The 26,665-nt window shown below is 39.3% G+C and overlaps 1 protein-coding gene across 9 annotated transcripts in view; it reads right to left on the bottom strand.

Annotated features, from left to right (window-relative positions):
• Positions 1-26,665, bottom strand: part of adarb1b (adenosine deaminase RNA specific B1b) — a 171,358-nt gene that overhangs the window by 123,442 nt on the left and 21,251 nt on the right. The window contains exon 1 of one of the 9 annotated variants that reach the window (XM_083537519.1): positions 1,303-1,421. The exons of the other annotated variants lie outside the window; for them this stretch is intronic. The gene's annotated coding sequence lies outside the window, so the exon portion shown is untranslated. Of the gene's footprint in view, positions 1-1,302; positions 1,422-26,665 lie in introns of those variants that run through there. 9 annotated transcript variants of the gene reach the window in all.

The raw sequence follows: 26,665 nt of genomic DNA, 5'->3' as shown, positions 1-26,665 counted from the left end.
GAATTGATGCCGTTATGAGTGACCGTTTAAACTCCTGAGAAAATAACGAAATCTGAAGATTGTACAATTACAGTGGAACCCGGTTATGTCGAGGGCCTAGAGGGATGCCAAAAAGCGTCGAGATAACCAATGATCGAGACAAACGAAAACCAATATGGCGGTAATATATTAAAGTGCTTGAAATTTCTTTATGTACATGATGTGCATTATTAAATGCACGTGTTTTTGTAAATTGTTTTTACACAACAGCGATGCCGCGATTTCTTTGATTGGTCATGCGGATCGAGATAACCTGTAATGCGGATAAGGAGGCGGAAGCTAAAGTAAACGCAAACAAAGTTTATTGAGAATACTCAGGAGATAATCCACCAATACTTGTAGCGTAGCAGTAATATCCAGTGGTGCGCTCCAGTGGTAATTCGGGGTGCTGTTGAGAGAATGCTGAGTCCGAGAAGAAGGGTACGTAGCGGGATACGTATACGCGATTACACAGACCGACATGAACCAACACATACGATCATGCACAAACAATACCAGACCGCGAGTGTGTGGAGGTGAGGGGCTTAAATAGGAGATGGGATGAGTGAGTGAATGAGAGTCAGGTGTGTGTGATCAGCATGACTGCGACAAGCTCCGTGCGGGAGAAGAAGCAGGGTGCTTTGGGGAATGCCGCCGCCAAAAGGGTACAGAGTGGCAGGGGGATTACTGACATAACCGACGTTAAATGGCAAATTTGCCCCCCTTGTGCTCGAGATATTAGGGTTCAGCGACATAAAAGAATCGACATAACCGATTAAAAAATGTTAAGACAAAGCGAGAATTTGGCGGTTCCACTTCAAAAACGTCGACTTAATAGGGTTGGCGAGTTAACCGAGGTCGAGATAAGTGGGTTCGACTGTACATAAAATTTTTTTTGCATTAATTAACATTAACATTAGCACCGGAACGCAAACTGAACCCCAGGACTCGTCACCCTACATGAGTGCCTGACTTCACTAGAGCTTTTAGGGTCAAATGATCACAAATCTTCGCAGCCATGCCAAAATCTAGTGCAACGACTACCCAGAAGGCTATTATAACAGCAGAGGGTTTAAAACTGGAATGCGATGTGCCAAGAGAACAAACGTCTATGAATTTTTTTTTTGGTAAATAAAACTAGTTTAGGTAAAATCCATTATACTGTGCGTTCAGAATGTCACATCTCTGGAAATTTTTTAAAAAACAGGAAAGTCCACATAAAAGAGTAAAGCAGACAGCACTAATAAACTGAAGAACCAAGAAAATATGATACTTTGTGCAAACCTTGCCCACTAGACATTCCTAAGGAAGCAGCATCTCTCTCCCTCTCTCCGTCTGTCTCACTTTCTTCCTCTGATGTGCTGCAGGGTTTTAATCTCCTTGAGCCTTCTACATTCCATAAAGGGTTACACAGCCTAGAGGAGGAATCCATTCATCCACATGCATTCATTCATGAGAAGCAAAGAAGCCAAATTTGGTTATTAGAGTACTTCTTACTGCCTGATAATACAAGACAACCAACAGCATACTATAGTCCATAGTCGGCAAATATACGCTCATTTGACTCTACAGAGAACGTTATTCCTATACTGTGTTGTTTAAAATACACTATATGACCGTATAAGTATTGACTTTTCCAACCATATGTTGTTCTTCCCCAAACTGTTGAAGGCACACAATTTTACAGGATGTTTTTGGATCTGCCAGAATGAAATTTTCCCTTTACTTAAAATAGGAGGCAAAACCTATTCCAGCATGACAATACCAATGTACACAATGTGCGCTATATAAAGACATGGTTTACATGGTTTTGAGTGAAAGATGGATGATCTTAAATGGCCTGCTATAGAGCTCTGACCTCAACCCTATTAAACACCTTTGTGATGAATGTGAACACTGACTGCACCCCAGACCTCCTCACACTACATCAGTACCTGACTTTATTAAAAAATCTAGTGGAACATCTTCCCAGAGGAGTGGGAGTTATTATAACAGCAAATAGAGACTAAATATGGATCAGGATGTTCAAAAAGCACATGCAGATCTTATGGTCAGGTGTTCTTGATATAGTTTATAAACATGAGGGTCAAAAAGAATTGATTCAATAGCCACCTTGCCCTGCATTCTATTACGATGTTTAAAAAATGACTAGCAGCTCAGTATTATTATAACTATCGTGTAAACATCTTTGGGTTTGAAGTGTGTATAGTGAATAAAAATGATCAACAAGTTTATGGGGAAAAGTCTGTGATTGATCATTTGTAGCATCAATCAAAGGCAACATCCTGATAAAGTGAATAAAGTGTAATCTGCCTATTTACAGAAACAGCTTGAAGATCAGTCTGAGACTGTATCTGATTTGACGTAACCCCTTTCTTGTGCGTGCAGTGTGTTTACTCTTGCTGCAGGACAGGAATCGCAGATGAATTTTTGCATGTAACTCATCAAAACTCTACAGTATTATGAGAGGGTGTCACGAAACCTTCCGGCTCTTTCTGTGCCGGTCTGTTGTTCTCCACTTTTCCTGTCTCAGCTCGTGGGTCGTTCTCATGATCGGCACTTGTTTTTTCACCTGTGTTTGGTTATAAGGTCCCCGCAGTCTGTGCAACTCTGTTGTGTAAAATGTGCTGTGCATGTGTTTATGCTCATATTCTAAACAGTATTTCAATAGTTCTTAATTCATTGCTGCGTAAAAGATCGAATTTTCCATGCAGGACCTGATCCTTTTTCTTTTTTTGCATTGTGAATTTGAATATGAGCTGGTTAACCTTTGTGTGACTAGGACTCAACATGTATACCTGTTACCTTTAGCTGACCTTAGCTTTTCTTTCAGTCATCTACTTTGTTGCTTTGTCTTTTTATTGCTTCATTACTTTATGATGTACGAGAAGGTAAGACTCAACGATCAAAATGACTATATATATAAAAGTGTGTGCTGCATAACACCACAAACCAACACCTGCATCTCAAACTATATCAAAAAAATTGTAAAGAACATTTACATGATCAGAAATCTGGAGCACAGTCTTGAGCAGCCTGTAATTCCTCGGGTATTTGAAAATGTCACACCATTGTCTGTATTTGATATGCAGTTTAATAATGCAGTCAATTAGTTACAAATGCCACAATCCTTATAGCCCCCCCCCCCCCCCCAACAAATAATGACCGCTGCACACAACAGCACTATGCTTCCACCTCACACCTAACACTCAAACGCAGGCAAATCCTAAACTGAACAAAAAGTAACTCATTTAAGAATCGAAAGTGCAGCGGAGGGGAAAAGCCCTGAGTGCAAACACAAAAAGATCATTAAAATCAGCTAATATCAATTAGATAATGCGCATAAACATAGCCCGTGGCTAATGTGCACACTTCTAATGACAGGCATACATGCTCGGGTTCTAATTTTAAAAGCTACTCAGCTTCAGCTTCTAAAGAAGTGAGGGGTTTACAGACACGTCCAACCCACTCTTATCGCTGGGTCAGTGCTATGTACAAGCGGGTAGACCCCCAGGGGAAGACGTGCAGCTCGGTATCAACAACCAAAAGGATAAACGGAGCACATAAGATGATGTTCAAAAATCAAAATATGTGCATGTTTGCAGCACTAATTGTCAAAGCAAACTACTGAACACACTCCTGCATAGATCTTTTTCAAAGAATAAATTCACTACATTGTTAGTCTAAAATTTTCCACATCAGATTCATCCGGTTCTACAAACACATGCAGAGTGTATAAGAAAATGCTGAGAAAAGATCTTTTCTTCACTTTTGCTTTGATATAACATTAAAAACATCCTGAAGGAATTCCACCTGAGGTAATTTTTGTTGTTCTAATACAAATTTTAAACAGAAATCTGTGAAAATGTATTCGATACTGAACGACATTGTGCGAAAGAGACAGTATCACCGAAGTGTTCCAATCCCGTGAGATTTTTGTTGAGTTTATGTAGTGGAGAGACACTGTTGTAGATGTAGTAGGATACTACAGAATGCATTAAGCTATAAAGAAGCTGTTACTGAACATGAGCTCCGATGCTGCATGCTCTCGGTTTCAAGCCAAGTTTGTCCAAATACTGCAATATGATACATGTACATTTAAGGAGCTTGGTTGATCCCATTATCCAGAGCCAAATTTATACAGCTGAGCATTCATGAGTCTGAGACTTAATAAGGGCTATGTTTAGGGCCCCAGCAGTGGCAGCATGATATTGCTGGGATTTGAACCCACAACCTTCCAATCAGATATCTTAAACCATCTTAAATGTAAGTTACCACACACACACATAATTTTTTTCCCCATTTATTGCACTGTTTTTTTTTTTAATTCAATAAATAAAAAAACATTCATTTTGTAAAAGACCGGTTTTTAGATACTTATTGGTAGACTAGCAAAAGTTAATCCCTGGTAAGATACTGAGAAAATAGTTGTGGGAAATGGACGCATTCCCCATGCTCCAATTCTCATTTATCTCATTCAACAGCATCAAAATCAACCACGGGGATGTCACATGCTGTGATGGCAGGTGACAAATCACCACCACCAGACTATCAATCACAGCCTTCAGCAGTGGTATGTGTGTCTAAATGACATCCACTGCACCGTCTCAGCTCACTGGCAGACTAACTGACCGATGGCATCTTCGTCTGTGACACACTGTCATCCGTAAGAGCCAGGGAGGAAGGAAAAAGTAGTGATCCTTCAGTGCACGAGACACCCCCCAAGTCATGGCTACTGAAATACTGAAGATCTGACTGTTCTATTAAAAGATCTGGTACGTTTAAATAATCTGTCATTTAGATTTGCACTACACTAAACCCAATACTCTATTATAACAAGGTTAAACTGTCCAAGATATACAGCAATGTAACTGACACGTGAGCGTTGTTGCTCTGCTAGAGCAGACTTGGCTCATATGTTTTGGGCATGCCACAGAGTGTTTGATTATTGGACAACTATATTTAAAATTCTGTCTGAGGCATATAGTAAGGATATTAAGCCTAGTTTTTAAATGGCAGGTTTTTTTTGTCATTCCTTTGTGGATGTAATACTTCACTCTGTTCTTTCTTCAATAAAAAAAAAACCCATTAAACTAAACCCAATGAGACACAAAGAATCTGGACAGGACAACGTGTAGAAACCGAGCACCCAATTGTGGAGCCATCACAGTAAGCCGTGCTTGTTCTATTAGTGTTTGAGCAAGCAAAAGGGTGAAAACTAATACCCCCAATGTATTTTGTGCGATATCCTTGTCGACATTCTCTCAGGACTTAGAAGTGTATAACACCACTTATCAAAGAGGTGAGCAGGGAACCAAAGAGGAACAAACTTGCCCTTGGTAGTGAGCACATATCTTCGGTAATATACATACCAGCTTAGAACCTGGAGCTCCCATCTGATTACAGAAAATAACCTTTTTTTTTTTTTTTTTTTTTTTTTTATCTTAACACAGATTTGCATCAGATTGCAATAATTTCTGGACAACGTCTGCTCCTCAATTCGGCATTTCTCTCGAACTGGCTTTGGGATATTGGGATCTCCTTTGTGGAAATAGTGACGTCAAGTCAACCAGTACATGTTAAAACAGCTATGAAATTGGTTTTAATACCAGCCTTGTTATTGTTGTTCGACAGTACCAAGTTCAAGGATACATTGAAAGGAAAGAAATTCTGAAATACTGAATACATTGTGTTTATTCTTTGTGTTGTGTATTGAAGCTTATAGAATGGAACAGAAAGCAAGGACGAAGTATCCCTGGAACTAAAGCAGAAAAACTGCAATTCTGTAAAATATAGACCCATGTTCGGTGGAATCAGAAAATGTACAGTATATATACATACACCAGTGGTGGGCTGTCGGGGCCAGCAAGGCCTTCTCCGATGGCCTGAACACTATCAGAAGCACTGACCTACATTTACAACCTTAATTCTGAGATAAAAATCATAAAACAACCTAAATATTTGTTCCATGAAATTGTATTAATTTATTCCCAACAGTTTATTCTTTTAATTTCGTAGCGTTTCTCTTGGCTGCACTACTTCCAGAATGTGTAGGTTAGATTTTTTTGTCCAATCAGATTTCAGCCTCTATGTGCTGCCATGTCAATCTAATCTGCCCAGGGCCTTCAGATTCAGTAGTGCTGGCCAATGTACCTTAGACAATATAAGAAATGGGTCTGTTTCTTTAACCAATCAGATTTGAAATTCACCTTACAGGGCAGCTAGCTGGCCAAGAAGAGCATCAGCATTTTTCCATCCTCTGATTGGTTGGTCAAAGCGAAACTGTTACAGCCAAGTTCGACTGGCAAAACACGTCTGTGGCGCAATGAACACATTAATACATCAGAATTAGAATTTTTTTTACGCCCACAATGGCTGACAGAGGAAGAGAAATTGATTTGGTCCCGAACATACTTAAAAATAGATTTTCAAGAAAAGCTAGACATCGTGTGGAGAGATCTGCCAACTCCAAAACTAGCTAGCTTGTTATAGCCCAGAAAAGGGTTTGTTCACCACTTCCAGACCAGTGAATACAAACGGTACCACTGACTTACAGCTGCTGAGGAGCAGTGCTAATTATATGAGTAGGTTGAATTTTATTAAAAAAATGATTTATGTTTTTGTCATGTTATTAAACAAATATTAATTTTGAACTGCTTCAGATGATGTAGGTACACAGTTGCAGTGGTGGTGTAGAGTTTTAACTGGGTTTCTTGCTTTAGTAAAATGATATTCACCCTCCATATGCGAAATGTCTGTCTCTTTGTAATGCCACGCGTTGTTATATTGTGTTTTTGTTTTGTATTAATGGTTTCTAAGAGGTGGATTAAGTCTCGTAAATCCTCACTGAAGGCCCAGGTACCAAATGCACGGCCCGCCACTGACATACACAATGTAAAACATGTGGGAGAAAAACTTTTGCTCTATATTAATTCATGTGGAAAAAAGAAAGATACCTTTATTTTACAGGTAATAATCTAATAATCAAATATTTCAACTTGTACGTCTACAGTGCAAAAATTACAGTGCAGTCCAGCACGATGTTAGTGCCCTCATTCAAACGCTCAAACAAGAAAATAGTCACCTTTCCAAGGTGGAGAATGAAGAAAAAAAAAAAAAGATGATATTAAGGTGTTTAGGGATGCGTTGCCAAAAGTGAATCCACTCACTCGAAAAAAAAAAAAATTACTAATAACTAGAATGAAGGGAAATAATTAGAAACAATATGTAAAAAACCAACAGGGGGTGTGGAAAAGCTTGAAGAAAGAAGTGGAATGAACATCATTTTTAATAACTTTTAAAAAAATTGTTGTGATCTTCTGATCATCTTAACCACTTCTTCATTACTTGTATTAATTGGAAAGCTTGCTATTTAACAGGCTACAGGCCATAATAATAAAGTCCTGGGTTCCCCATTTTCCTCTCAGGGTCCAAAAAACATGCTGGATGGTAGACCAGCTATTCTGTACTGCCCCTAGTTATGAATAAGTGTTTCCATGGAGCCTTGCAGCAGACAGATAACACGTCTGGGGTGTCTGGGGTGAATTTTCTAGCCTTGCACCCATTGTTCCTGGGATAAGCTCTGTATAATCTATGACCTTGACCGTCTTCAATCGATAAACATGTATAAATTCCAGACCATTTCTTTCATCTTATAGTCTATAAAGACTCATTTAACAGTTGTCCTTCAATAATAAATGTTCGCAGTAGATTCTGAGCATTTACCTATAGATATTTAGCATTAGATTCATCCCAGACTGCAATCATAGTCATCTTCAATAAAAAAGAAAGCTCTGCATCACCTTGTAGGAAATATGAGTTTTAATCACTATTTTCTCTGCGCTCATTAGAGCTATAAAGAAAACTAGAGCTGAACTGCTATTCCTTCTCTTCTGCTGACTTTTATAGCTGCTGTAGTGTGTCTTCTGTTTACACCTATAATACCTTATCCAGAGAGGCAGGCCAGGGTTAACGCAGAGAGAGAGTTTTTTTTTTTTGTTTTTTTTTTGTTTTTTTTTTATGAGTTGATGAACGATTCACGTGAATATTGGAACGAGGTCCATCCTCCATTTCACAATCCTTCTGTGAATTATGAAAGGACAACTGAGTTTTGCAGGAGACACACACGTGCATGGGTATACGCATACACATAATGCGCTGGGAATTTGAGCAGAGAATGTGTGCAGAAGATGTGGAGAGGCACTTATAAAAGCAATGATCTTTTTGAACATCAAAAAAAAAAAAAAAGAAAAAAAAAAAGCCATGACTCACAGGAGTAAGAATTCAAGCTTTTTGTGTGCCACTGGGAGACAAGTTAAGAAGCTGATAAGAACCACTACAGCCATTCTGCTATGACATGAAGTGAATAATACAAAGTTTCTACCAAAGATTATTGCACTATACATTTCTGCTCTGCATGTGAAGGCAGCAAAAAAACAAGATCCTGCTTTACTGCAGAGCTTTTCATTTGCCATTAGACGAGTAAAAACTGCTGTTCATTTGGTCTATTTTGAACTGACTGATGCCACTATTTGACATGCACCACTCGACTGGGTTAAATTCTAATAATATATAGCAGCAGTGAACGATTTTTTGTGTACAGCCTGCCACATAATATACAGTGAGGAAAATAAGTATTTGAACACCCTGCTATTTTGTAAGTTCTCCCAATTAGAAATCATGGAGGGGTCTGAAATTGTCATCGTAGGTGCATGTCCACTGTGAGAGACATAATCTAAAAAAAAAATCCAGAAATCGCAATGTATGATTTTGTAACTATTTATTTGTATGATACAGCTGCAAATAAGTATTTGAACACCTGAGAAAGTCAATGTTAATATTTGGTACAGTAGCCTTTGTTTGCAATTACAGAGGTCAAATGTTTCCTGTAGTTTTTCACCAGGTTTGCACACACTGCAGGAGGGATTTTGGCCCACTCCTCCACACAGATCTTCTCTAGATCAGTCAGGTTTCTGGCCTGTCGCTGAGAAACACGGAGTTTGAGCTCCCGCCAAAGATTCTCTATTGGGTTTAGGTCTGGAGACTGGCTAGGCCACACCAGAACCTTAATATGCTTCTTACAGAGCCACTCCTTGGTTATCCTGGATGTGTGCTTCGGGTCATTGTCATGTTGGAAGACCCAGCCTCGACCCATTTTCAATGCTCTAACTGAGGGAAGGAGGTTGTTCCCCAAAATCTCGCAATACATGGCCCCGGTCATCCTCTCCTTAATACAGTGCAGTCGCCCTGTCCCATGTGCAGAAAAACACCCCCAAAGCATGATGCTACCACCCCCATGCTTCACAGTAGGGATGGTGTTCTTGGGATGGTACTCATCATTGTTCTTACTCCAAACACGTTTAGTGGAATTATGACCCAAAAGTTATATTTTAGTCTCATCTGACCACATGACTTTCTCCCATGACTCCTCTGGATCATACAAATGGTCATTGGCAAACTTAAGACATGCCTGGACATGTGCTGGTATAAGCAGGGGAACCATCTGTGCCATGCATGATTTCAAACCATGACGTCTTAGTGTATTACCAACAGTAACCTTGGAAACGGTGGTCCCAGCTCTTTTCAGGTCATTGACTAGCTCCTTCCATGTAGTTCAGGGCTGATTTCTCATTCTTCCTTAGGATCATTGAGACCCCACAAGGTGAGATCTTGCATGGAGCCCCAGTCCGAGGGAGATTGACAGTCATGTTTAGCTTCTTCAATTTTCTAATGATTGCTCCAACAGTGGACCTTTTTTCACCAAGCTGCTTGGCAATCTCCCCATAGCCCTTTCCAGCCTTGTGGAGGTGTACAATTTTGTCTCTAGTGTCTTTGGACAGCTCTTTGGTCTTGGCCATGTTAGTAGTTGGATTCTTACTGATTGTATGGGGTGGACAGGTGTCTTTATGCAGCTAACGACCTCAAACAGATGCATCTAATTTAGGATAATAAATGTAGTGGAGGTGGACATTTTAAAGGCAGACTAACAGGTCTTTGAGGGTCAGAATTCTAGCTGATAGACAGGTGTTCAAATACTTATTTGCAGCTGTATCATACAAATAAATAGTTTAAAACGTCTTAGTGTATTACCAACAGTAACCTTGGAAACAGTAGTCCCAGCTCTTTTCAGGTCATTGACCAGCTCCTCCCGTGTAGTTCTGGGCTGATTTCTCACCTTCCTTAGGATCACTGAGACCCCACGAGGTGAGATCTTGCATGGAGCCCCAGTCCGATGGAGATTGACAGTCATGTTTAGCTTCTTCCATTTTCTAATGATTGCCCCAACAGTGGACCTTTTTTCACCAAGCTGCTTGGCAATTTCCCCGTAGCCCTTTCCAGCCTTGTGGAGGTGTACAATTTTGTCTCTAGTGTCTTTGGACAGCTCTTTGGTCTTGGCCATGTTAGTACAGTGGAACCCGGTTATGTCGATGTCCTAGGGGGTTGCCAAAAAGCATCGAGATAACCGATGATCGAGATAAACGAAAATCAATATGGCGGCAATATATTAACGTGCTTGAAATTTCTTTATGTACATGATGTGCGTTAATAAATGAGAATGTGCATGCACGCGTTTTTAAAGGTTTTTTTTTTACACAACAGCGTTGCCGCGATTTGTTTGATGAAGGCATGCTATAAAAATTTACATACAGTACATGTTTGTTAACTGTCAGGAATCCACCTGCCACGCCCCCTTCGGCGTGCCAGGTGCTTTCTCGGCCGCTTTCTCTGAAGCTCCAGGCTTCAATCGCGCACATATGGTGCTCGTTTATCATCATCACCAGCTCCTATTTAAACTTCCACACTCTCACCGTCCGTTATTGTTGGTATATGTTGGTTCACGGCGGTCGTTGTTATCGCTCATGTGTATCCCGGTACGTGTCTTCCCACCGGCACTCTCTCAACGGCTGCTCTTTTCTTCCCAAAGCGCATCGCGGATTCCCCCCCGATCCTGCCGTTGTTCATTCTATGCTTGTGCTGCTCATCCCACGTTCTGCAGTGTGCTGTTCAGCGCCGCGCTTCTACTTTAAACTACATAAAAAAGTCGACATAACCGATAAAAAATGCTTAGACAAAGCGAGAATTTAGCGGTTCCACTTCAAAAACGTCGACTTAATAGGGTTGTCGAGTTAACCAAGGTCGAGATAAGTGGGTTCCACTGTAGTTGGATTCCTACTGATTGTATGGGGTGGACAGGTGTCTTTATGCAGCTAACGACCTCAAACAGGTGCATCTAATTTAGGATAATAAATGTAGTGGAGGTGGACATTTTAAAGGCAGACTAACAGGTCTTTGAGGGTCAGAATTCTAGCTGATAGACAGGTGTTCAAATACTTATTTGCAGCTGTATCATACAAATAAATAGTTTAAAAATCATATATTGTGATTTCTGGATTTTTTTTTTTTAGATTATGTCTCTCACAGTGGACATGCACCTACGATGACAATTTCAGACCCCTCCATGAGTTCTAAGTGGGAGAACTTGCAAAATAGCAGGGTGTTCAAATACTTATTTTCCTCACTGTACACCCAATGACTGGCCGGGGTCACTTTGCTCGTACATTCACATTAGCAATACATACATATTTAAATCGCTACTCAAATACATGTAAAAACCAAGCAGTTGGGATGACAAGACATTTTTTTTATCTATTGGTATGGTGCAGTATTGTCACAAATCCAAAGAGCGGCTGGATTTAATTTTCTCAAAACAATCCCACAGAACAGATTTCTGTCGTTCCTGGAAACACAGACTTATAAACTTATTCAGCTTGCAGCGGATTCAGAGCCCATTATGCGAAGAACCAGCACAAAGTGGAAACACGCAAAATTGGATGCCAGTCTGTTCCAGTGCACCTCTCACGCACACACACACACACACACTCGCAAATAAACCAATTTACACACATTCACCTTTTAGGGAGGTGGGATAAAACTAGATGAAAATTATTTTCTAGCTGCATTTTGTCTGTATTTTGTCCCCACAAATGTTAGAAAAGCCATTAAACTTTTCAATTCTGAACTAAAACACGACAATGCTCATAAAATGTAACATCCCAATGGATATTGAGATTTAATACATTTTAAACAAGGCTCTGTTGCACTACCTCTTTTGTTCAATTTTCCTTGGTTACAAAAGGTAATTAAGCAACAGAGAATATTAACAGAAAACAGAAACCAACAAAGATTTACAATACCACATCAAACAAATGAGGTCAAGCTAGTCCACCCCTGCTACATGTTTTATTTTAAATAGTCTTAGCTAGAAAATGTATTCCCTAACTCTAACCACACTTGGTTCTTCACAGGCTTACTTCAAACCTGTACAACCCAGGTCTCCCATTACTCCATCTCCAGTGAGAGGTTTGGATGCAAACATTTTGGTCATGTTCCCTGACGAAACAAAACCATTTTCTCCTTTCTTGTGATTCTTCATTATCTGATGAATCAAGAAACAGCCTTTTCAAGTGGTTAGTCACACGAACAAGACCGATTTTAGTTGATTTAAGTCAGTCCTGGTCACACAAAAAAGCCTGGAGGCAAACAGAAAAATTCCATCAGAGCAACAGACTGACACAATATGGGAGCACAAAAGCTGGAAAATGATGCGGACTAAAGGCTGCAACAATGCAGAGATAATGACTGACCCTGCAAAGAAGACCTGAGTTCAAGCTAATTAAAAAACTTTAAAAGGCATACAAAAAAATGACTAACAACTTACAAAAAAATGGAACAAAGAATAAAGAGATGTTTTAAATTGAGTTTAGTGTCCAGATGTGAGTGAGTTTTTTTGTTTTGTTTTTTTAGATTTTTTTTATCCAAAGGTGCAGGGATCTGGACAAGATTCACTGAGTGTCTTAAGCTGCCAAAGCTTTGGAGTACAGTTTTGTGTTAGTTAGGACACAAAATAAAAGCACCCAGCGGCGACTTGGCTCTCAATCGGCCAGGCTGAAGAGGAATATGGATTGAGTTAAAGGTAGACGTTGAAATCAAACGACAGATAAAAGAAGAAACCTGTAAGCCTTTTAGTGGGTTCTTGTCAGTTCTGGCCAAAAGATCGCAGACCAACAAGAGCACAGCCAGCAAAAGATCACAACGTTCCAGCCAAACAAAAAAAGATCCCCATGGCCTTTCTACAACTCAGGTTCTTCTAAAGAAAATATTCCCTTTCTTCATATAGAGACATACTTTATCAACAGGGGGCTAAAAGTCCCCCACAAGTTCAGAGCTTTCAAAGTCTTTGACGTTGAGCAGAAATAGAATGAATCGCATTCCTCACCAGCAAAGAGAAAAATCTCCAACAGAATTAAACAATGCCATTGAAAAACTGGGAGATGCACTGGCATTACCAGACAACTGAGTTATACCCTCTAGGTTGTATCCAAAGACTCATCTTTGCCATATACGGTATCATTATGCACTGGGACGTCTTGTCATGGAGATGCATCAGGAAGTCCTGGTGCCTTTAAGGTACACGGTTCACCAACTCCCCTTATGTCTAGGAGCTTTCTTTTGGGTATTTGGCTCAACAAAATGAAATGTAATCCGATTTAAGAGAACATATACATAGTTTACATAAAACAGTTTCTCATCCAAACACAGTTATGTACTCACACTGCATGGACAAAAGTGTGTAGACACTTACCCATAGTGTTGGAAAGAGAGAATGCTACGAAGTGATGAGCATGGCCCCGTTCCAACTTCAAATCAAATTCAAAATTACCCTTTTTTCTTTAAAGTGCTACATTTCCTCAGTTTAAACATCTGGTGTGTATCTATGTTCCACTGCAAATAAAATACAAGTTTATGAGATTTTAAAAATAATTTATTTACATTTTACACAGAGTCTCAACTTTTTTTAAATTGGGGTTGTATAAATGTAATCCAATTACATTCCGAAGACCCTAAGGGTGTTGGTGCTGGAAGAAATGACTAGAATATTTAATTAGCCTGATTAAATCATGTGCAGCGTGATAGCAAAGCGGGTAATGTCAAAACACCTGGGTTTGATCCTGAGAGTGCAGGGCTTTGAAGATATGAGGCCAAATCATTCAATTAATGTAACTCAATCCATTCACATGGAACCGATTGAGGCTTTCAACTTAACTAAATTCAATGAGTTTTCTTTCAGTGTAGGCAAACCATCTTAAAGCAAAAAAAGAAAGATTTTGCAGATCACACCTTTCTAGCCAAACACAGCAGATTACCCTCTCTGCAACACAATCAAAATACTTCCTTTGTTCATATGACTGCATTCTTTGTGGTAATCAGATTATTTGTGTGTGTATAATATGCTGCAAAATCTGCTACCAACCACAACCTAGACTAGCATTAGGAGGTGTTCAATTCTGTTGATCATCAGTAGTCTTTGTAATATATTATATTCATGTTTACAAGGAAGATTATTTTACCAACCTCTCTTTCTTTAGACATACGCCCTGTGTTTAAAATAGTTCCCAAATTCCAATTTAAGTCTGTAAGAAGTATTCAGTATTCTACAGGTTCCCCCGGTCGTGGTCCTGGAAAACCCTCTGCTCTCATGTTGTCCTCTTCATGGCAGTTGGTTCATGATAATATTAGTCACCAAGGAAGACATTTTAAGATTGCTTTAGTGCACTAGATATCCTCCTTTTTGCTTCTGGGCATTTTCCTTACAAATACGGCACTAGGGTTGTGATTCAGAGATGCAGCCTTTATACAGTATGTGTTTCACTGATGGGCTTGTGGGAGAAGCTGCAAAAGATGAGAGATTTTAAATAGGGTAAAAAATAACTTAATTGAGAAAGGTACGGTGGATTCGACTAATATTTTCGTTTAATTAGGAAACTGTTTCTTTAGTTAATTCTGTATTTTTGTGAACGGCATATGCAGAGATGAGCTTAATTCAGAATGGACTGCTTAATTTAAACTATTTTTGAGAGCGGTGAATCGCACGAGTAAAACCGTATGGCGTGTGCCGAAAATGTCCACGATACCTGGGTAAAAACGTAGATGGTTGCATAGGGTGATACGCTTCATTCAATGCGCGCCACAGACGCTCACTCCAGCATAACGTGACCTGTTCGATTTGCGGCACCGAGTCGATTCCAATTTCACCGCTCTTTCAAAACATCACCGAAGCCCCATTCCGGCACAGTCACTGCGATCTTTGCAGAAAGCTAATTTGTCATTGATTTGTGTGTAAGCAAAACAGCAGAGACTACTCACTCACACAGCAGGAGCAGGATTGCTGAGTATAGCAAATCTGAGGAGAGAAAGATAGACAGACAAATAGAGAAAATCCCATGGCACAATAGCTTCCTGAGAGTTTCGAGACCTGGCTCTATGGCTGGCTGATGGGATTCTGAACATCGCTTGTGCTAAATGAATAGGGAATGAGGCGAACACATGGCAGCGCATATGGACTAGGAAGGCTGTACTGAGATCTAATATACCTACAAGGATGAAGGACTGAGTAGAGATCGCACATTTTATCCGTCGGAGATTAAGGCTGAAGCTCACTGTTGGTGAAGAACTAAAGACCATAGATGTCAAGAACACAATAGAAAAAGAGGCTTAGTTCTGCTAAATCCCATCATCCTGAGCTGGGCAGCGAGCCTCCTGCTGCGAGACTACAAGTGTGTTCTAATTCGGCAGCCAACGAGGCCTTAGAAAAGAAATGGAGCTCATGCGCGTTTCAGTTTTTTAAGCAACACTGAACGGACGAACTGAATAAAAAGATCATTTTTAACCTTTTCCATTTTTAGCTGTTGAAAAAGCCTTCTCCAGGAAACTGAAATTCCACCCTGATATTCAGAAACTCAGGCTAGAGTTTCCTGAACTCACAACCCTCTGCTACAATGGGACAGCCCACACAAATACCATGAAATGACAGCAATCAGTTCACAAATGTTATGATTAACGAGAGCAATCGCAGCTAAGCAGACTGCAAACTGTGCTCTGTGAAGATATCAAGATAAAGATCTACAGCAGGTCTTCTTTCAAGCCCTGTAACCTGAGAAAACATCTGATACACAAAACTCAGCATGTGTTTATTGCAATCAACACAAGGCAGTAGCAACCAACACTGTAGCAATACCCAGTCTTTACTCAGTATGTAGTTCTTGATGATCTACCATTCACCACAAAGCCCACTCCCCACAGTAACTCTACACCGTCCATGGTTATTAATGAACCTAAATAATGCACTACATTTAAAGTCAACTTACCTAAGTATGTAAATTAGGGAAAAAATATCTGAAGATATCATATTTTATAGTGCCCTTGATTAAAGTAGGTTCCTCATTTTGATATCAGTAAAATGCTTGAGTATTTGCACTGTTCTCCCATAATCAGGTTGTTTTCAAGGTATCTTCCTTATGTCACCTCTGGCTTGCTTTAAAATTAGTAAGTTTTGCTAATTAAACAATGCAGATTTCTGTAACGCTGCTTTGTGACAAAACCCATTGTTAAAACTATTAATAAATAAAGAATAAATATATATTTTCATGTCATATTAAAAAAAAAAAAAAAAAAAAAAACTTAGTTAAAGAGACATGGTGGAATGAGGAAGTGCAGGAGAGCATAAGGAGAAAGAGGTTGGCGAAACAGTATTGGGATCGGCAGAGTGATGCGATCCCAAAAAGTAGGCAGGAGTACAAGGTGATACGGCAGCAGGTGAAGAGGGATGTGGCAAAAGCAAAGGTAAAGGCATATGAGGAGCTGTATGAGAAGTTGGACACTGAGGAAGGAGAAAATTATTTGTATCTACTGGCCAGGCAGAGGGACCGAGCTGGGAGAGCAATTAAAGCAAGTTAGAGCCATGAAGGATGGAGATGGAAGTGTGTTGACTAGTGAGGAGAGTGTGTTGAGAAGGTGGAGGGAGTATTTTGAGCAGCTGATGAAGGGAAAATGAGAGAGAGAAAAGGTTGGATGGTGTGGAGATGGTGAAGCAGGACGTGGACAGGATTAGTAAGGAGGAAGTGAGAGCAGCGATTAAGATGATGAAGAATGGAAAGTCGGTTGGACCAGATGACATAGCGGTAAAGCATGTTTAGGAGAGATGGCAGTGGAGTTTTTAACAATATTGTTCAACAAGATTTTGGAAGGTGAGAGGATGCCATAAGGAATGGAGAAGGAGTGTGCTGTTACCAATATTTAAGAATAAGGGAGATGTGCAGACCTGCAGTAACTACAGGGAAATTAAGTTAATTAGTCACACCATGAAGTTATGGGAAAGAGTAGTGGAAGCCAGGCTAAGAGAAGAAGTGACCATCTGTAAGCAACAGTATGGTTCATGCTGAGAAAGAGCACCACAGACACATTATTTGCTTTTAGAATGTTGATGGAGAAGTATAGAGAAGGTCAAAGGGAGTTCCATTGTGTGTTTGTGTATTTAAAGAAAGCGTACGACAGAGTGTCAAGAGTGGAGTTGTGGTATTGTATGAGGAAGTCAGGTGTAGCAGAGAAGTATTTGAGGGTGGTTCAGTACATGAATGAGGACAGTATGACAGCAGTGAAGTGTGCAGTAGGAACGACAGACTGATTTAAGGTGGAGGTTTGGTTGCATCAAAGATCGGCTCTGAGCCCTTTCCTGTTTGCAGTGGTGATGGACAGGTTGACGAACGAGGTCAGAAAGGAGTCTCCGTGGACTATGCTGTTTGCGGATGATATTGTTTGTGGTGAGAGTAGGGAGCAGGTTGAGAAGAGCCTGGAGAAATGGAGGTATGTGCTGGAGAGAAGGGGAATGAAAGTCAGTACATGTGTGTGAATGAGAGGGAGGGCAGTGGAGTGATGCGGTTGCAGGGAGAAGAGGCGGAGAAGGAGGAAGAGTTTAGGTACCTGGGGTCAACAGGGCAAAGTAGAGCGAGAGAAGGGTGGCAGGAGTGATTTGTGATAGAAGGGTATCTGCAAGAGTGAAAGGGAAAGTTTATAGGATTGTGGTGAGACCTGTTATGTTGTTTGGTTTAGAGTCAGTGGCATTAACTAAAAGACAGGAGGCGGAGCTGGAGGTAGCAGAGCTGAACATGCTGAGATTTTTATTGGGAGTGACAGATGGACGAGATTATAAACAAGTTTAGATGGACAGCGCATGTAGGACATTTTGGGGACAAAGTGAGAGAGGCCCAATTGAGATGGTTGGACATTTGCAGACGAGAGACATGAAGGAGGAGAATGATAAGGATGGAACGACCAGGATGGAGAAAAAGAGGAAGACTAAGGATGAGGTTTATGGATGTGGTGAGGGAAGACATGCAGGTAGTTGGTTTGAAAGAGGCAGATGTAGAGAACAGAATAGTATGAAGACGGATGATCCGCTATGGCGACCCCTAATGGGAGCAGGCGAAAGAAGCAGAAGATCTATTTAAATGTATTTTAAACAAAACCAGACAAATAAATTACATCCATCTTTCTGTTTCATGCCAAAGGTAACAAGAGGTATCACTTCATGGCTACCACCCAACTCCGTTAATACATTCCTCTATGTTTTATCCATAGTATAACATGTTGTGCATTATTTAACACTTAATATTAAACAATTAGGTATGTATTAGCGAAGTAATGCAATCATGCTTTACATTACTTTCATTAAATTGAAAATTCTCAATGGAAAACATTTTTTCACATGTTTATACCTTACTTTGTATTACTTCCTGTCATTTTATTCCACTTTCTCACCAGCTGATTCTGCAATTCAACTAGATTATGTAGTGGTTTACCTGCTGTATAAAATAACCTCAAGTTTTCTTTAAGATTAGAGTATTTTGATGTCTGCAGACAGCAAAAAGGTCTGTGTTAAAAACTCACAAATCTATAGTCTAAATTTGAGTATATCCCTATAGATGCTTGTTTCTTTGTTCTCTTATGATCACTACCTAAAGCATTTTAATAAGGCCAGTGTGATCATGAACCAAAGTCTTTGCCATGAAAAATGGAGTTTACTAGACAACAAGTACGATAAAAAATAACGCATGGCCTCCTAGGGCTTCTGTACATCTTTGTGTATATACAGTAACAACAAGGAAGCAATAAGATCAAATAGATTCTTAGAGATGTATTTTTTTAAAGCAACCATCCTATAAATTCCTAAACTGTCAGCATGTATATGTTGCTGTATAAGACCATTTATTTTTTAAATTGGGGGAGAAAAAGTCAAACACTGTGACTAAATGTGAAACGGTACCATCTAGTTTCATGCTATTTAAAAACACCATCCAAGTGCACAACCCGCTCACACAGTACAATGAGAAGACATTACTGCTGGACATGACTCACAGCATCGGAAGTTCTCTCTATCGCTCTTTCGCGCTCTCTCAATACATATATATAAAGTATATAAATAATGAACTTGTACTAAATATAAAAACACAAGCATGTACAGAATGTATAAAGTTTCATCTTCCAATAATTTCCAGTCTTTTCTATGTAGCAGATGCTGAGGTCAGGCATTTAACTTCCCACCAGATTACAGCAGTGAGCTAGCTGCCAGTTCCGTCAGACAGTGGCAGACCGTCCTGCACCGTCTCAGGGCTTGCAGCGCCTCTGTTTCTCAGCTCCCGCCTCCTTGCGCTGGATAATGCACTGATAGTCATCTTGTTTTCGCTCGTTCACCACTTGGCACGAGTCTAGTGATTTATTTATCCTCATTAGCATTCAATACCTTCTGTTTAGCATGTTACAAGGCAAATATTTTCATCTAACAGAACTGGGTCGCTAGCGGTTCATGCTGATTTTAAGTCTCCTCCAGTTTAAGGGCACGATAGTTTCAGGGGATGGATTGGGGAGAAGTTTGGCATACTCTCTGGAGTAGCAAAGCCCTTCATAAATTTTAACGGCAGGTCTTAAAGCAATAAACCTCAGGTACACTCAAAAACCTGGATATATCTCGGAGAACGTTATACAAAAATGCCACAAACGCCACATGAAGAAATTTGTATTGTATTGATATCAATGAATCTATTAAAATATGCAGGTTGGATAAAATGCAAAGACACAAACAAAAACCATTAAACTAAAGCTCTTTATAATTTCTCATAAGAATGTAAGAAAAAAATGAGACGTAAAAACATCTGGAATATAGTCAAATTATTTCAGTTTTTCTTATTATATGACTGATTAGAATTAAAGGTGACATCATTAAGCCTCTTTCTGAACATTTTCACTTACATTTGATTTATTGGAGGGCTGCAACAACTTAATCGATACAATCGATAATGGCGATATCGATTATTTGGGCTTCTCAAGATTCGGGTTAGCGTGACGGCCAGATAAAACACTGTAAACTGTTTGTTTGTTAACTTCAGGACAGTCGCACTGGATCTGTTCTGTCGTGACTCGCGAGCATCAGGATGCGCAATTAACTCGCTCGTGACATAGTAATGGATTCAATTAAAACAGTGAGAACAAACACTACATCTATAAGCAGCAAATAACAGCAGCAGTAAACTATTACATGTTTAGTCCCTGTTGTGGTTTTCAGCGAATGATTAGGCATTTGTACAACAATCCATCATCCTTTTTTCCTTTTTCATAATTCTTTCTTCCGTTCAAACATGATTTACTGTGGCTTTATGAACATCTACATTCAAATGCTTGTTTTCAATGTTTGTATATTTAATTTATGCATATATCTTTTAATTATTATACAAAATTAAATGCATTAATTTCTAGATGCCTATATCTTCACAACTAAAAAAAATAAATTTTTCAAGTATGGTTGTCAACTTGCCATCTGCAATTATCATTCAAAACAATACAAATGCTGATTTACACAATTTTACACCTCGCATACTCAAATGCATTTTCTTTTACAGAAAGAAACAACCCAGCATCAATACATTTTTTTTCCAAAGATGAAATCTCCCATGCACTCCTCAACATGCAGCCACGATAAGCTTTAAAATGTCTAAATTAAAGATAGTTAAACTGATTTTTTTTAAAATACACTTTTATACATAAATATCCTAAATTAGGCTTCTATATAGTTATAATAAGCAAAACAGCCTATACACACACATATCTATCTATCTATCTATCTATCTATCTATCTATCTATCTATATATATACATACATACATACATACATACACACACACACACACACACACACACACACACACACACACACACACACACACACGATTAATCAGAGAAAGAAAAGAAATCGTACGATTAATCGATTATCAAAACAACTGTTAGTTGCAGCCTTAACATGTCAGTTAGATCCAATTCCCACTAAACTACTGAAGGAAGTGTTATATACAGCTGGTGAGCCTCTTTTAAATATTATTAACTCCTCACTATCGTTAGGACATGTCCCTAAATCCCTCAAGTTAGCAGTTATTAAGCCCTTCATTAAAAAACCTAATCTGGATCCAAACACGCTATCGAATTACAGACCAATTTCAAATCTCCCATTTATGTCTAAGATTTTAGAAAAGATTGTCGCTGCCCAGCTATGTAACCACTTGCAGGAGAACAATATCTTTGAAGAGTTTCAGTCAGGTTTTAGGCTCCATCATAGCACAGAAACTGCTCTAGTTAAAATCACTAACGACCTGTTTTTAGCTTCAGACCAAGGCTTCATCTCCCTATTAGTTTTACTAGATCTTAGTGCTGCGTTCGACACTATAGATCATGATCTTCTCCTCGATCGCTTACAGAATTACATCGGTATTCAGGGACAGGCATTAAGCTGGTTTAAATCCTACCTGTCCAATCGTTACCATTTCGTAGATTTAAATGGAGAGCTATCCAGGATAATGCTAGTAAATTATGGCGTGCCACAAGGGTCAGTTCTGGGACCCCTGCTTTTTACAATATACATGCTTCCATTAGGAAATATTGTTAGAAGGCATGGAATTAGCTTCCATTGTTATGCTGATGATACCCAGCTATATATTTCATCCAAACCAGGCGATACAGCTCAATTAGCTCGCATAACTGAGTGTGTTGAAGAAATAAGAGATTGGATGACCCATAACTTTCTGCTATTAAATTCTGATAAAACGGAGATTTTGCTCATCGGCCCAAAAAATAGTACACAGAAGCTCCAGCATCTCAGCCTGCATTTAGACGGTTGTTCTGTAACTACTAGTTCAACGGTAAAAGACCTGGGAGTTATTTTAGACAGCAACTTATCTTTTAAAAATCACATCAATCAAGTTACAAAAACAGCCTTCTTTCACCTTAGAAATATTTCTAAGCTAAGAAATATGTTATCTATATCTGATGCAGAGAAGCTCGTCCATGCGTTTATGACCTCTAGAATAGACTACTGTAATGCATTACTAGGTGGATGTCCTGCATCATTAATAAACAAGCTTCAGTTAGTTCAGAATGCCGCAGCAAGAGTTCTTACTAGGTCAAGAAAATACGATCATATAACCCCAATCTTATCGTCCCTACATTGGCTTCCTATTAAGTTTCGAATAGACTACAAACTACTGCTACTCACTTATAAAGCACTAAATGGTTTGGCTCCCATGTATCTATCCAGTCTTTTAACACGCTACAATCCGTCACGCTCCCTGAGATCTCAAAACTCTGGGCTTCTAGTAGTTCCTAGAATAGCAAAGTCCACTAAAGGCGGTAGAGCATTTTCACATTTAGCTCCTAAACTCTGGAATAGTCTTCCTGACAGTGTTCGGGGTTCAGATACACTCTCCCAGTTTAAGTGCAGATTAAAAACATATCCTTTTGGCAAAGCCTACACATAACACACATCACACACATCACATCACAACCTTGTGCTCCAGAACATCTGATCACATGCACATTATCAACTTGTGCTGTTAATATCATGAACAGCAGCTACGCTAATTCCTCTCCACTGCTTCTCTTTCTCTCCCCATCCCGAGGCTTCCTGAGGTTTGGCCAGCTCCAGTCACGTCCCACCTCGTGAAGATTGTGGACCTATGGATGATCATGGAGAAGTAGATGCCGAGTGTTTAAAGGCCCTGGCATGGAGAAGCTGATGCTGGATCTATGATGATCACAAATTGTTCTGTATTGTTGAAAAATTTATGACCAAACTTTTGATGTCACCCATATGAGGATGGGTTCCCCTTTGAGTCTGGTTCCTCTCAAGGTTTCTTCCTCATATCATCTAAGGGAGTTTTTCCTTGCCACTGTCGCCACGGCTGCTCATCAGGGACAAACGCACACCATTCACCTTCACTGTTGTTTTCTGTAAAGCTGCTTTGAGACAATATCTGTTGTGAAAAGCGCTATACAAATAAACTTGACTTGACTTGACTTGACTTAATTTCATCATATAAAAGAAAATAAAAATTATATAAATATTATTATATTTCTACTTTTTATATAAAGTAGCAAAAGTACAATGTCAATTTTACATTACAAATAATAATAATCTATGGTCATAACTGTTTCCATTACAAGCCTTAGTGAACAACATGATCACACCTCAAGGAACATATTTGTGTTATGTAGCTGAAGAGTAAGTACTGATATTTCAGTATGAATTCAGTATATTATAAATATTTCTAAGCATGCTGTTATTTATTCTTGCTAATTAATCTGTACGAACTATTACTCAAAATAAATGCGAGTGAGTTTCTTTAACACTAAAACAAATGTGAATGGATACATAGCTAACTCACATTTATTATTGCTCAGGATGAATAAAAGCTTTAAGAAACTTTCATTTATTTGAAAATGTGTGGCCCAGCAAAAAACTCCAAAAATCTCCAGCTTTCAGCAACAAACCTAATATTAATTTGCATCGGGTTAAAAAAAAACCTGTGTCAGCAAACAAAGTACTAGGATATAAAATAATTCTACATCACAAGCCCTTTTTATCTCCTTTATTCCACACAAAGTCCCTGATCTCATATAACAAAGGTAGCCTTTCACTGCATCAATTAAAGCGTCATCACTGAGCTCGTATTTTCACATAATTGACAGTTCCTAACAGGAAGGGGGTAACACAGGGGCATACATTTCCTCATTTAGGCCTGGAGGCTGCTAATTCAGAAGCTTTCTGGTTAACAAGCTTCGAACAAAGCCGAATTAAGGCTTACAATAAGGAAAGCTTCGGCTCGGCTGTTGGCTGTACATCATTAGGTGAACGCTGCTGAGTGCAGCCTCTTCATTACGCAGGCAGAAGTGCAGCAGGAACATGGAAGCCTTGTGTTTAGGGCAGGCTACAAAGCAGACTTGCTGGAGCTTCTTTTTCAGGAGAGCCATCAAAGCAGAGTATCAGAACAAGGACATCAAAATCCAGGATTGCGGCGCTGTAAAACTGATATAAAACTGGACAAAAAAGTGCCATGGAATAAAGACATCAAAGCGAGATAAAATAGGCTGGGACTTTTTTCGACCAACCCAAACATTTTTTTTTTTTTTTACATATTTCCACTGATGCTTGGATAAGATCACTGTGTAGCGTCTAGTTATAATGCATAGATCACACTTTTCTCCAGGTTTTTAATACATTTGCAGCATCGTCTGATATCTAATACTGATATCTTCCCAGCAGCTGAGTCTATGCAAGTTTCAGACGCCAAGTTATCCCCCCACAATGGTGAGATTTAAGACAATATGTCTCATGTTAACTCAAATGTTGCAATCTTAGTCAATATAAGATGCATATATGCTATAAAATATGCCACTAGATCAAATAACCATTGAATAGAATAGAATAGAATACAACAAGGCAGCATTTCAAGTCCAGTGTAAGCTCTGACAATAATACTCAATATCGAACAGGTCCATCTGCATCACTGTAAGGTTAGAATAAGACCAAGAATTAGGCCATAACCCACGTACAGTTCAGTACTTCACTTTCTAAGTGTAGGTTTATTTCAAAGTTGGTAGACAAACAGAAATTTATTAGCTAGCCAGCGAGGCAGTGTGCCTCCCAGTTCCATGTTTTGGTTACTTGGAAAGATAAATGACCAGTTTACAATGTAATAGATAGTGTGATCTGATAATATACAGTAAATTAGCTGGGTTGCCTAGAAACCTATTTGACTACAATACATTGACAAGAGCAATACAATAAACTTGACCTTCACAACTGCAACAATATATTATTGGTCAGAAATAAAGAATGCAACATGTTTTTGTGAGACCTCTAGGGCCACCATTTGCTTTTGACAGCATATTTTGCGGGGTGGTAGCTCAGTAGTTCAGATGTTAGACTTCTAATCAAAATATCATGAGTTTAAATCGCAGCACAATGGGCCTGTGTCTTCCAACAAGGCCCTTAACCCCCATAAATCCTCAGTTTATATAAATAAAGATCAAGTGTGTCTGCCAAATGCCATAAATGTAAATGCTGTGTTTGCTTGGAAAAGCTAGAAACAGTGAATTTGCGTATAATGTCTTTTTATACGCAAAGATAAAATCAGGATAACGATTTAAGTGTTTGCTGGAAAAATGTCTGGATTTACAAAATCTTTTGACTACTCATCAACTGCTTAATACTGAATGGAACAACAGTGGAACTGGAACGGACTCTTCTTTATGCAAAAACCTCTTTTAGATTTTACTCACAACGCTTAAACGTTTAAAGAAATCAAAGCGGAATTCAATCTCGGTTACTTTACCTATTAGTTTAATTCTTGCTGCAATAAATGATTAAGACCATTTCAAATGTTTATACTTTGCTGAAGTTGCCCAGAAGTCTAAGTTAAAACATGTTAGCTAATGTAATGTAAAAATGTGTAGCCATCAATACAAAGATAAAGTAAGGAGTATATGAATGGACGCAGAGAAATTCCGTGTACCGATATATAGTATGTGACCTCAACTAAAAGGCCACCAAGTTGAAGGCGAAAGTTTTGGCCATGTGCTGCAGTGTTCACTCCACATGCAGACATAAATATTATTGTGCTGTACAAGCAGGAGATTTGATACGCAGTATATTAGCATTACGCAGGTCTTTATTCTGCTCTGTTTACATGTCTGTGCATGTTCCTGATTCTGAAAAGTCATCTATGCACTCTACTTAATCTGAAGATTAAAACTACCTACCCCTTAGCAATGCATAATGCAGCAGGTGGTGAGATCCAGGAGCACATGCTTTAAAAGAATCGAGCTGTATGACAGTACAATGACAGTGACAGTGAATTAAATGTAACTTTAAACTTACAGACTCATAAGGGGGGGTAACAAATGCTAATAGCTTGGGCACAAAAATGTGCCATGTCCCTTCCACTCAAACCCAATTATGTCACCAAACTTTACTGAAAACAAAAAAAGCCTTTAGGACACGAGCTCATGCACAAGTCAAAGTGGACATGATGTGGTCTGAGTCAGCAGGGAGTCAGTGGAAAGTGTGGCAAGGTCAATGAGACACTCAATTCACATGATGTGTCAGAGGACAAGCAGTGTCATCTGGCTGAACTTCATCGAAACGAGAGAGAGAGAGAGAGAGAGAGAGAGAGAGAGAGAGAACAGAGATAGAGTGAGAACAGAGATAGAGTGAGAGCGAGAGCGAGAGCGAGAGAAGAATTAGGACATATATAAGCCTGCCAAATCTGAACACCACTTCTATCCTCCTCACTCCAAAACAGTAGCCACAAGATGTGTGTGTGTGTGTGTGTGTGTGTGTGTGTGTGTGTGTGTGTGTGTGTGTGTTCCAGACAAGTGGAGATGCCTTGTTTACATTTCCATCGGCCAGCCCCAGCCCAAATCCAGATGC

This window comes from Silurus aristotelis (assembly GCF_946808225.1).
Source record: "Silurus aristotelis genome assembly, chromosome: 3".
Taxonomy (NCBI): Eukaryota; Metazoa; Chordata; class Actinopteri; order Siluriformes; family Siluridae; genus Silurus; species Silurus aristotelis.
This window is presented reverse-complemented; position numbering and strand designations above follow the sequence as displayed.